Below are 12,752 nucleotides of genomic sequence, written 5' to 3'. Positions count from 1 at the left end.
GACTGCTCGCTGTTGCGGAAAAGAAAGGAGGCCTTTCCGTCAAACAATTCGGGTTTCGGATTCGTAAGGCGAAAAAACGAAAAAAATTATCGAGGCACTCGACGAGTTACAGGCCCCGAAGTACATTGTACGCATTGTGATTGAGTTTCTCCTTGGGAGAAGACTTTACTGCGACTCGGACGATGGGCTAAAAATATTCCCGACAACTTGCGGGGTGGCACAGGTCTTTGTCCGGGGTCCAATGCTGTGGCTAGTTATGTATGATGAAGTGTTAATGCTACGCTTTCCAGACAACGTGACGACTATTGACTTCGCCAATGATATCGGAATAACAGTGGTTGCAAAGTACCAAGACGAGATCGAGATCTATGCAAATGAAGCGATATGGGAGATCAATTCCGGTTTGTAAAATTCTGGCCTTTCACTTAAAATAGAAGTAGTTCTCATTAGCAAGAGAAGAAAGAACACAATTGTGAAAATCAAAGTTGGCGAAAAAACAATTTACTCCCAACCATCGCTCAAATACTTGGGAGTAATTATTGACACAAGACTCAACTTTAAAAGACACATTGAGTATGCCGCAACTAAAGCGTCTTCCATCGCTGCATCGATCTCGAGGATACTACCGAACATTGATGGGCCAAGACAAAGTCGACGTCTTTTGCTTTCTAGGGTAGTCAGCTCTGTGCTACTCTACGCAGCGCCAGTTTGGGCAACTGTTCTGGATAACAAAGTGAACTGCCGAAAATTGGGAATGGCGTATCGGCTAAGTGCACTCCGGGTATGCAGTGCGTATTGGACAACATCAGGAGAAGCAGCATATGTACTGGCGGGGATGCTCCCCATAGACATCTACGACAAAATGTATGCAGCTGGGGAGTCTAGCGCATTTCGATGGCAGCTGTCACGGTGGGAATCTATTGAAGGGTGGTATAAGTGATGGGACGAGTTACAAACTGGTCGTTGGATATACCGTATCATTCCGGTTATACGAAGATGGTTTGATCGAAGCCATGGGGAATTAAGCTACGAGTTAACACAACTCTTAAGTGGACATAGAGGTTATCGTGCTTATTTACATCGATGTGGTTACGATGGGTCACCATGCTGCCCAAGATGTGATAACGCGGCTAAGAATGCGGAGCATGTCATATTTGATTGCTCCAGGTTCACCACGCACCGAACAAGAATAGAAGCGGTCGCAGACAGGCGTTTAACACGTTTGTGCAGTTCATGCTGGAGTCAACGGATGCCTGGAACCAGGTTGGAAAGGAACTCCAAGCTACTCATCAACAGCTTAGGCAGGAAGAACTTCGACGAAAACAAGAAAGAGAGAGAAACATAATGAGCCGCAGTTAAAAGCTGATCCAGCCCCGGAACGCAGTACTTTATAGGAGTTTCGTGCGGAGAGTGGAATGAGAAGGAGAGGTGGTTTTAGTGAGTAGAAGTCCCACATAACTGCGTGGCAGGAGCCAGCAGTAGGTTTTGAACGTTTCCACCTTACAACACCAAAAAAGGACAGACAAACAGACAGACATTGAACCGATTTTAATAAGGTTTTGTTTTGCAAACAAAATCTTAGAAACGGAGATCCCCCCTTTACAACCAACTAAGATTTTCTTCGAAAAGTAGTAACCGTGACTTTTCGTTTAATGCCCTCATGACCATAGTCAGTGAAAACCGTCTCTTAAATTCAACACGGAACAACTATGTGACTGCATGCAAGGGAAGGGGATGCAACGCCCCACTTATTAACAAAATATACATATATACATCTCAAGTAACATATTACTATCTATAATATATAGTATTGCTGTTGTTCACCTGTAAGTGCATCACAAAAATCAACTAATAAAGTTCTAGTTTGTTTGTGTACTCTGCTCATAACTTCCTACCAATATTTGCAGGGCGCTCCCCATGTAACCTTGCGTCAACTTTATAATTTATTAAAGTCCATTCAAGTAAAGACTTCCATATACTCTTATTACACGACTTGTGCATAGTTCCAAGCAAGGCGGATGAATTGTTTAATATTCAATCACTTTTATATCACCCAGCCAGACAAAGACTTGTTATCAGCAGTTCTGTTGCGGAAGATACCAGTAGATAAGTAATTATGAGAGAATATGGAACTACATACATTAGCGGTGAAATGTATTATAATAAAATGGAAATGCTTTACAAATACAAAGAGACATAATTACGAAATAACTAATGAAGCATTAAATTCAGATAATTTCCTCAAATTTAAAACCGGATAATCTTCCAGATTAGAAGATATTTGAATATGATGGGAAAGCAGTGGCAAGATCGTTGCTGGTACAATTAACCGCCTTAGTGGCCCACTTTCAAGGCATGACCGTTAGCCTAAGAGTGTGACGGATATTTTAATAGGATTCTCATTAAAATCTAATTTTCCGCAAATACTTTCACGCCCCCACTCATATCTACTTGCCCTCTCATCTAGTCGTGGATCTTAGCCACATGACTCTGAATTTAGATAAAAAGTTGAGTAGATTCCGACTGAAAATAAATACCAAGGTCGCCTATCTAAAGGGTCCTCAGACACTGATAAATTTTTCATGGTGATGAAAACGTCAGTTCCGTATCAAATCAGATAAGATTGGCAAATTATGTCACAATTACTCAGAAATAAAAAACAGAAGCTTTTGGTTTATGTGTACGCCAGAAACTTGAATACTATTTGTACTTTTCTTCAGCACTTGTCATACTGTGTGGTGGAATTTTTTATTTGTTTCTACTAGGCTCACCAAACAAGATAATTTTATTAGACGAGGCTAAAGGAATAGCTAATCATCAGCTCAATTTGAATATGTTAGACTAGATACTTTCCACCTTTGCGTTCATCCTTGGTTCGGAAGGAATTTCCACAGTAGCATGTCTTCTAGTTGTCTCTTATAGTTTATCTAATTTATAATAGTTTCTCTCGATCGTAAACTGTATTCTTCCATTTCTGTAGCCTTTGTCCCGTTCATAAACGCCATTTTTATTTGTAAAAGTCCTGATCTGGATATAGTCGCCAGGCTTTCAAATGTCCATTCATCAATCCAGCTCTGTTTCCGCCAGCGTTTTGGCCGTTTACCATTCGACTTCGATGTTCAGACCAATCTTGGCAAATGAATTTTCATTAGCGCAAATTATATACCATGCCATCGAGGACGTCTCTCTCGCAGTTTTTTCACCATCGGTGCAACCTCATATCGACCGCGGATATTCTCATTTCGGATGTGATAAAGGCGTGTTCAATGCCACATCTTCGTCGCGAAACACCGTTCATTATCTTTTAAAGTCGCCCAACACTAAGGGGGGCTGGACGACACTGTGATAAATTTTAGATTTGAGACGTTCGTGGATTTGTCGATCGCAAATAATATTTGTTGTGGACCGCCGCCTCATTCATTCAGGTTGCCTTAATGCGTTAAGAAATTTCTGGGCAGGTCACTGTGAATAACAGTGATAGTGCCTATTTATTGGGGAACGTTCATCAAAAATTCAGTTTTATTCAAATTCAATCCGAGACATTGTTACGTGAGGCAATCACTCCACTTTTGGACAAATTACTCAAGATCATATTTTTTTATTAGATTTTAGGTAATCATCATCTGCATAAAGCAGTGTGAAGGGTGTCCCGTGTGACAGTGTCCATAACAAGATCAAAAAGAAGTGGTGAGAACCGACACGAAGCGGTTTTGATACACCCGCAACACTTCTAACTTTACTTTTCGGATCAGAGTACAGCAATTTGAACCAGAGAAAAAGCTCTTCTGATATTAGGTGTTGTCGTAGAGCATACTAGATTTGTGTGGTCCACGGCCAGATGCTTTCTCTAGATCCAGAAATGCAATGTGGAGAGGGCGATGCTTACCACGCCAGTAGCCGTGCATCAGTAGTTCCGTAGTTCTTGACCAACCCGGCTTGATTCACGGTTATTTCATCGGTTTCGATTATTGTCAAAAATCTTGGTTGTATGAGACAACAACCAAATCAGAAGGTAATTTGAACATTTTGGACATGGACAATCTGACAAGAGAATGAATTTAATAATATGTAATATTCCTCTTCAGATATGTAATATGTACGTAATATTCCCCTTCTGATTTTCTTTCTGCGGCAAGCGATGGAAAAACTGTTGGAATATGGACAATAGTTGCACCATCTATTCATCGACTTTAAAGCCGCGTATGATAGCATAACCAGGGTAAAACTGTACACGGCCATGAGAGAATTCGGTATCTCGACGAAACTAATAAGACCGACTAGGCTGACCCTGACCAATGTGCGAGGCCAGATAAAAGCAGCAGGAGCACTCTCAAGACCATTCAACATCAACAACGGTCTACGACAAGGGGATGTCATATCATGCGTCCTCTTTAACCTGGCCCTCGAGAAAGTGATCCGTGATGCTGATGTAAATGCAAGAGGTACGATCCTCTTCAAGTCCACCCAACTACTGGTCTATGCTGACGATATCGACATCATGGGAAGAACCACCCGAAACGTACAAACTGCATTCATCCAGATCGAGCAGGCGGCGATTGGCGCAATATCTTGGGCTGCACATCAATGAAGACAAGACAAAATATATGGTGGCAACGTCAGTACCGAAGACGAACCAACCAACAACATCAAACCGCACTGGTCAAACAGAAAGACTAAAGATAGGAGAATACAACTTTGAGACCGTTGACAATTTCTCCTTCTAAGGTCGAAAAACACAACCGATAACAGCTACGATGATGAAATCCGCGCACGGTTGTTGTCAGCCAACAGAGCCTATTTCAGCTTACAAAAACTCGAAACGTCGCACCATAGGGTCAAAGCTCTTACTGTACAAGACTATGATTTTGCCAATCCTCATGTATTCCTCGGAAACTTGGGTTCTTAGCAAGAAAAATTGCGAACCTTTGGCCGCGTTCGAGAGAAGAATCCTCCGAAGAATGTTAGGCCCTCTACATGAGGATGGCTGATTCCGTAGCCTACACAATGACGAAATCTATGAGCGATACCATGACCGTCTAGTTGTGGATAAAATCCGGCTCAATAGGTTATGGTGGGCGGGTCACTTAATCCGTATGAATGAGGATGATCCCACCCGGAAAGTCTATAAGGGCAAAGTCTATGGTAGAAAAAGAAGACGGGGTAGACCCTGCCTAAGATGGAGCGATGGCGTAGGTTAGGACGCCAGACAGCTTTTAGGGATATCGAATTGGTGGACCTCGGCGCAAAACCCGGGATGTCTGGAATTCCTTATTAAGGCAGACCTAGACCGGATACCGGTTGTTGCGGCGTTGATGATGATGATGATGATAACTTTGTTAGCAATAGTGCGATTTCCACCAAATTTTGTGAAATCATGCTCTTTACTGTAGCCTATATTGCTGCAAAATTTCGTGATTCTAGGATGAACTTAAGGGGGGTTTTCCTGCCAATTACTAAAAATTATAGTAATGTACCATTATTAACTTTATTTGAGCAGGTATTCGTATGGAGGGTATTTCGGAGCCTAGGCACCATACAGTGGCAGCCTCCTGATTTTTTTCCCCTTGCTTCTTCTATTTGAACACCTTCGAGCTTGTCCCCCTAGTGGTCACTGCTGGTGACAAGCGATGGTCCTAGATTATCGTCAATCAGATTTTCGTCATTACAGCGTTCCTCAGACTATTTTTTCGGTGTCTTGGATCGGAAAACGTCAATCAACGGTCGATATTGAGGTCCGATGGTCTCATAGAGAATAGCTTTGTAGTCGAGGGCGGTAAAATATCGGCGTCTTAAAAAAATAGTCGATTTTAAGCATTTTACTGTTTCCACTATAAAATGTAGGAAGATAAGACAATCTTCATTGCGTTATCGAGACCTTTTTTCCCTATGACTCCTGCTGTACTGTTACGGCGCCGGTGCAATACATCACCAGGCATAATGCTGTATTTAAGGTTATCCATTAAAACCTTCCATGCAAGAATGGGTTGGTCACGGGAACATATCCGGTTCACCGATATGAGTCGCGAGCAGTACTTGATAGGTCTGCTTACAGCATGTATTGGGACCAGCAAGTTCCGACTGATCCCCATACTCTATATAACAAGCCTGATGTACTGTTAGTTGACAAGACGGGTGGCTCTGTATATATAATTGATGTTGCTTGTAGTTCCCATAATATTGTCAGCTATATTGGTATTGTACCCTCACGGCTTCCCTTGATGTCCTTGGAATTTGGCAGTCTGGTTCAAACCATGCAGAAGTACACCATTCTGCATACGTACTCGATGTTGCGGGGAGTTCTCGACGGATTCTCCCATTCACTATCACCAGCACCCCTTTCGTTTTTAAATAGGTAGCCTATATGCTTGGCACTTAGTGCTAGTATTAGGTAAAATCCGACATCTGCCGAGATTATGATAACCCGGAAATAATAATAATCGTTGATGCAACAAACCAATTGGATAAGGGCCTTGAAGTTGCTTAGAATACTTCATTCAAGACCGTAACGGTACACTGCAGGATTACAGTACCCTATAGGAGGCAATGTGGTCAGCATTGCCCTCGCCCGTGAGTACGCAATTATTTCGGATTTAATCCGCCTTAACTTCAACGCCCGCTATAAAACATCATCCTTGCTTTCACTGCCACCTTGACGGACTCCAGCCTTGATGGACTCCACCTTGAACCTCAAATTCCATTGAGAGTTTACGTCGGTGCAGCACGTGACATTTTGCGTCATCATATATTGCTCTGATAATATCTATATATATGTTTATGTTTGCCAATGTAGGAGGAGCGCTTGCGGGTTGATAATTCAGTCCATCGGCTTTACTTCGACGATTTCTCCTTTGTTCGAAGAACAGTTCATATCCGTATGTTACGGTGACTAGTGATTTCATCCACAAGAGGCGAATCCGATGTGGCTAAGAATCGTAGTGAGGTGTTCATTTCACCTCTTCGGCTGATAGTCATTGTGAATGTGGAATCGACCATTCACGTCCTTCATAGCACCATGCCACATTTTGCCCCCAGAAGCATGTTCTTCTGTGATGCAGTAACATGTTCTGAAATTATGACTATCTGCGGCCGCTTCTGCTTCTGTGACCACTGCAGGAACAAATTGCCATTTGTCACGTTGCACACTACACTGGACTTTCCAGAACCTCGCTAGGTATCGAAGCTCAAGCAGTCAGTAGTAATGCGATACTGAATTTCCAAAATATGCTTATGGCTCACTCAGATCTCACTTTAATGGCAGGGATAGGGTTTATTCGTAATCCCATTCCATCCCGATGCCCTGTTTTCTCCAACAAGTAACCTCAGGGCTCGACTAAACATTCTTTGAATGTTTCGGTTTACTTTTCTCTGGTGTGGGAATTGATTAATTTTCCGCACATACTTGGTTCATGGCCTTATGATTGCATTATTTCCAGGACACAGTTGCCTATATTACTCGAACATGGCCTGTTTAAGGGTACTATGGAGAGGAGAAATACAGAGAAAACAACTTCCATGCTACATATTGTCCAGAAATTTTCAAAGGTCTCAAAGTTGAAGTCACCTATCTTTATCCTTTTCGGTTGACCAGCTCAATTTGATTTTGTTGGTTCTTTCGTTTTTGGTGCTGAGGTTGTCACCATCTACTTAGTCTTGCCTTCATTAATATGCAGTCCTTGATCTTGCGCCGCCTTCTCGCTCTGGATGAAGGTAGACTGTAAGTCTCGGGCTGTTTTTTCAATATGATCAATATCGTCACCGTAGGCCAGTAGTTCGGTGGACTTCAAGAGGATGGTGCCTCTCGTATTTGCCCCTGTATCGTGAATCACTTCCTCCAGGGCCAGGTTAAAGAGGACGCATGATAGGGCATCCCCTTGTCTTAGACCATTGTTGATGTTGGATGGTCTCCAGAGTTATTCTGTTGCTTTTATCTGGCCTCGCACATTGGTCATAGCCAGCCTAATCAGTCTTATCAATTTCGCCGGGATACCGGATTCTTGCATGGCGTGCTGTCATGGGTGGCTTTAAGGTCAATGAAAAGATGGTGCAACTGATGACCATGTTCCAACAGATTTTCTATAGCTTGCCACAGAGAGAAAATCTGATCTATTGCTGATTTGCCTGTAGTGAAACCTCTTTGGTATGGGCCAATGATGTTCTGGGCATATAGGGCTATCCGGCCTAGCAAGATAGAGGAGAATATCTTATAGATGGTACTCAACGTGATACCTCTATAATTGCTGCACTGTGTGATATCTCCCTTTTTATGTATGAGACAGACAATGCCTCGTTGCCAATCGTCAGGCATTGATTCGCTGTCCCATACCTTAAGCACAAGTTGATGAACCACTTGGTGTAGTTGGTCGCCTCCATATTTAACCAGTTCGGCTGTAATCCCTTCGGTTCCTGGCGACTTATGGCTTTTAAGCGGATGGATTGCACGGACTGTTTCTTCCATACTTAGTGGTGGTAACATTTGTCCATTGTCTTCAGTTGGCGGAACTTCCAACTGGCGCATATTTTGGCTGTGGAGTAGTTCATCAACGTGCTCAACCCCATCGCAAGTAAATGACTTTCCTAACGCTTAGAGCTAAAGAAGGAAACAGAGCCAATGGGCCTAAGTTGTAAGCCATTGTAGGACCGGCATATTCTCGGGATCGGGGAGTGGAAGTAGATGTCGAGTTCACGAAGTTCGTCATAGAATATTACACCAAAGTCTCGGAAGGAGGTCAGTAGTGACAGGGAGAAAAGATATTGGGGAGGGTTTAAGTAAATAGCACACTCATTGGTATTTGCTGCCATTTATGTCAGCTTGTTAGCCGAACACCAATGGACTAGGGGAACAGGTAGTGTATGAGGCCAAGTATAGAGTTTTGGGAAACCACAGAGGAAGGAGAGAAGGAGCGAGGTGAGTGACCAAGGCAGGAAACTCTGCAGGAACGGTATGAGACATAAGAGGAAAGCCAGGAGATGATTGAGGGAGGGGAAGTTGTGAAAAGAGATTTTGGAGAGGAGAATGTTATGGTCAATGGTATCAAAGGCACTGACAGACAGAAGGTTTGAAGCCGTAGATCTGTTTAACGAAACCATGCTGCTGTTTGAGAATGAGTTGGCCGAAGTACGCGGTCAGCCAGTCGTTGACGTATCTTTTGAGGATTTTTGAGCAAGAGGAGTGAAGAGAGATGAGGCGGTAGTTGACAGCAAGAGAAGGGTCTCCGCTCTCGCACCCTTTGAGTGGGGAAAGTAGCATTCTTCTTGACTTTTGTTGTAGATTATACACAAATATGTTTTTTCCAGTGAAGGAGAAGGTTAGAAAGCTCATTGGGGCCAAGTCCAACATTGGTGTTAAAATTACCAATGGGAAACTCAACCAAGGAAGGCCTAAAGAGAGGAATGACCAGAGATTCGAAGCAGTCTGCAGTTAGAAAAGGTGAAGAAATTTGAAAAGTAGGTGCAGGGAAGGTCGCGGGATTGTTGTGGGGAGTTGGTAGTGGAGTCAGCAAAATTGATAGAAGAAAGAAGAGATTGAGTGGGATTAAGGAAATAGCGAGTGTGGGACTAAAAGAGCTTGAAGTTACTGCCGGCAAGGGCGGATTCGACGCTCAGCAAGGACCTTTTATGCCTTTTTTTAATCATTGACTTCACAGTGCGGTGTATAGTATTAAAGTGAGCAAGATCGGCGTCATTCTTAAAAGCCTGAAACTTCTTCCGCAATGCATGTTTCCGGCCAATATTATTAGGGATCTCTGTTGTGAACCCAGTTGAGTACGAATGTAGGTAAGCAAGGGAAAAAGGGGGCAAGTGTTTATAAAGAACGAAAGTAAAAGGGAAGAATGGGTGGGGTTGTTGGAAGGAATTGGAAGGCTGGGATAATTAGGTCAGTGGAGCGTGAGGAGGTTAAAGTCTCTGCCAAGGGATGAAGGGAGGAAAAGGAATCTGATAGTAAACAGTTTAGACAAATTTTCAAACAATTCTTCGTACAGATGAGAAGAGCCAGCATAGGGGGCGTATATATATAAGATGCAATGAACAGGAGGGAGTTGGGTGGGGAGTCATAAATGTAAACATGGGTACGGCGGGGAGTCTATCCCTTATTGCAATTAGGACCCCACCGCCGGTGAACTTACGAGACAGATTCCAGTCCCTGTCACAGCGGAAAGTGGAATATGCTTCGGGGAACTCGGAGTTTAATATGTCATCGCCCAGCCAACTTTCGGAGATACAGATGGCATGGTGTTGCTGAGCCAGCGCGGATAAGGCCGCGAGCATGGTTATTCAACCCATACAATTGCGATAGAACAGACGGACAGTAAACACGGATCCAGTTACATTGTTCTGCGAGGCAGACTTTAGCTTTCGATGTTTTGGTTTTGCATTGGCCTTTAAAAATGTCTTCTCAAACACATAGGAAACCATCTTATTTGCGATTTTTTCTGATTCCAGGGGCAATGCGGTTCCCTGCCATGGCGGAAGATAACCACGCAGTGTCACATGTGCTAGTTACAGGGTGGCATAACTGCCTCATCGTTTCCTCGCTGCCCCTTGGGCTCGTAACCTCCTTCAAAAGTCGACAAAAATGGTCCGGTGAAGAAGTCAACTAACATATCCCTATGAAAAGTTGAACAAGGGCGTACTATCGGTTGAGTTTATGGTGCCATTTCAGTCCGGCATCTCTCATATTCAACTTCCTGTTAGCAGCAATGCCAAGACAATTCTCAACCCAAATGCATTCCCGTTTCATTACGCTGTACCTGATGTCTGAATGGCATGATATTGGATATTCGATTTTAATTTAACTTTAATTTTTAATTTTAATTTATTAACTTGTCCTTCAAATACAGCCTGTCTCTGATCCAAATTCTAACAAACTAAGAGGCATCGATTAATACCATCGATTGTACTCTTCGTCAGATTTATTCAACAGGCTCATATCGATACCCGTTCCAATCATTCGTAATATCAACCTTTTTCAGACAATATCCCGCAATAAAATATTATAGGCTTTTTGAAAATCCGCAACTGACGAGCTAATTATCTTAGCCCATGAAAGGGTCTCGCTTTTGTTCACCAATAACCTTTGAAACGGCCAGTCCAATATCGGACTAAATGCAAGTCTAAAATAAAAGGTTCAGTGATACAAAAACAGTGGGAAAAAATGTTTCCCAAATGGACCGGTCAGGGTCATTATTTTCATAAAAAACTAACTTTATTAAACTCCAAATTTCCGAACGCCTTACAGACCCGAAATAAATTGGTGAATTCACAGGTCTTTAAAATTTCCTAGGAATTAGTTTTACAAACTGCGCCTCGCCCCTACTTAATAAAATATTGTGTACTGAATATCTAGACAGCCATAGCGATCAGGCCATTTTCTTTCACAAACATTGGGAATCTGATTGTTGATTTCAGTCCCCCCAAGCTAAAACATTGTCAATTTCCTCCCGGACATTTATTTTATTAATTTGGACCTAAGATTCAGCAACAGATATCCTCCACTTAAACAGTCCAGCTGAAAACGCAGAGTTCATCCAGCCCTGCTGAGATCCCATAAGTATCCAACCTGGATTCCACCAATTATGACACTTTCATATGCTGTTTTAATTCGTTCGTATTTGAAGTTGGCGCGGTAATCTTAGACCAAAAAGGAAACTGGGTATTTATTAAAGTTGGTATGTCCGTTGTGGAATACACGAGAGTTTTTAGGTTCTAAGGACTGAAAGTAGAAAACCTTAAATATCCGATTACAAAGAGAAGTTGTCACCGCTCTAAAACTGAGGGTAACTCGTATCCCAGAAGTGGACATAATAAGCATTTGACGATCACTGCCATTCATTGCCCAAAAACTTACTTTCAATTACGTCAATTTATGAGTTTGAAAACTGCACTTAAATTTGAGTTTCTAATAGAACAAATAATAATATAAAGCACAAAATAGAGCGCGATTTAACTATTTTACAAGCACTGTCCCTAAAAATGATGATACCGATTTTGAATTGAACAGTCCTAGCTGAAGACAAAGCCACCATAACGACCGAAGCTGAACTAATGGTGAATATTTTTGGAACAAGGAAGTGTAGTTATTGCCAAACGTGAGCATTGAATACTAACTCACTGAGCACTATCGTATTACCTCCTTCCAGTCATTATTATTCTTCCACACTTTGTTGAATATTGAGCGATATCCATGAATAAATAAGACTCAGACTAATTGCAAACACCCCGGATTGGTCTAGATAATTTAATTATCATTACTTCGAAAATTATCCTAAATATAGAGCTAACACCGATGTCAACACCTGGGCTCACTATCAAGGACTGAGTTTTAAGTAATTAATTTCTATTAATGAATGAGGAAGCCGAACTGCTCGGCTAGTGCACGATAGCCGACTCAACAAGTTGGTGCAGATATATTTCAGTAAACCCGATTCAAGATACATTTGTTCCTTTTGAAAATCAATTGACTTCAATTAAAGCTTCGTGGTCAATTGAAAAGTAAAATTTCATAAGAGAGACTTTTTCATTAATATAGGGAGCAATTCGATTCAAAGAATTGGACGCAAAAAGATGCGGCGGTATCAGTTGGCGCAGGGTGGTGCTGTGACTTTTCTGAGAATAGATTTTTTATACGTATCAGACCTCAGATGCGCATACTCGGTATCTACTTTAATGTACTTCACAAATCTGCATTGATAATTGATTAAATGCAATGGGAAATTTTCTCTGTGGTGTGAGATTGAATATATTGCCAGCTTTAC

The 12,752-nt window shown here is 42.1% G+C and overlaps 1 protein-coding gene across 3 annotated transcripts in view; it reads right to left on the bottom strand.

Moving 5' to 3' along the window:
• The window catches only part of LOC119660335 (organic cation transporter protein-like), a 35,618-nt gene extending 23,241 nt beyond the window's left edge, over positions 1 to 12,377 (bottom strand). Inside the window, exon 1 of one of the 3 annotated variants that reach the window (XM_038068820.1) lies at positions 12,106 to 12,377. The gene's annotated coding sequence lies outside the window, so the exon portion shown is untranslated. The other 2 variants (XM_038068818.1, XM_038068819.1) reach the window with 2 other exon arrangements.
• Positions 12,378 to 12,752: the final 375 nt, after the last annotated feature.

The sequence above is a fragment of the Hermetia illucens genome, chromosome 6 (genome assembly GCF_905115235.1).
Source record: "Hermetia illucens chromosome 6, iHerIll2.2.curated.20191125, whole genome shotgun sequence".
In the NCBI taxonomy this organism is placed as follows: domain Eukaryota; kingdom Metazoa; phylum Arthropoda; class Insecta; order Diptera; family Stratiomyidae; genus Hermetia; species Hermetia illucens.
This window is presented reverse-complemented; position numbering and strand designations above follow the sequence as displayed.